Here is a 592-nt window from a genome sequence, read left to right on the forward strand (position 1 = left end):
GCAGGCACCTGTAGTCCCAGGTACTCAGGAGGCTAAGGCAGGAAAATGGCATGAACCCAGGAGGTGGAGCTTGCAGTGAGCTGAGATCGCGCCACTGCACTCCAGCCTGGGTGACAGAGCGAGACTCTGCCTCAGAAATAAATAAATAAATAAATAAATAAAAAAGATAACACAGTTTGCGAAGTCGAACACCCCCACTTTAGAACAAGAGTGAAGAGAAAAAAAAAAATCTGTATTTAGCTGTTCTTGTTTTTCTTTCATTGCAGCTACAAGACCACCAGCTATGCAAGGTCACAAGTTATGCTATGGTATAGATTAGGTGACCAATCATTACATGATTAACTGCTTTTATTTTGCTTCTGTAAGTCTGCTTATAAAAAGCCCACTCTGTCTTTGTTGAAATGCTCAGCTTTTTAGATGCAAATCCACTAAGCCAGTGCCTATCTTGAATAAACATCCTGGGTCTCCCGCATATCCGCCTCTCTAGTCCTGTTTCCCGCAATACCATCTCTGTCCCTCCTTTGCTCTCCCTCTTAAATTCTCTCTTCCCTGTTATACCCCCCTTTACCCGCTCTCTGGAACCCCAGATCCC

This window comes from Mandrillus leucophaeus, unplaced genomic scaffold, assembly GCF_000951045.1.
Source record: "Mandrillus leucophaeus isolate KB7577 unplaced genomic scaffold, Mleu.le_1.0 Scaffold104, whole genome shotgun sequence".
In the NCBI taxonomy this organism is placed as follows: domain Eukaryota; kingdom Metazoa; phylum Chordata; class Mammalia; order Primates; family Cercopithecidae; genus Mandrillus; species Mandrillus leucophaeus.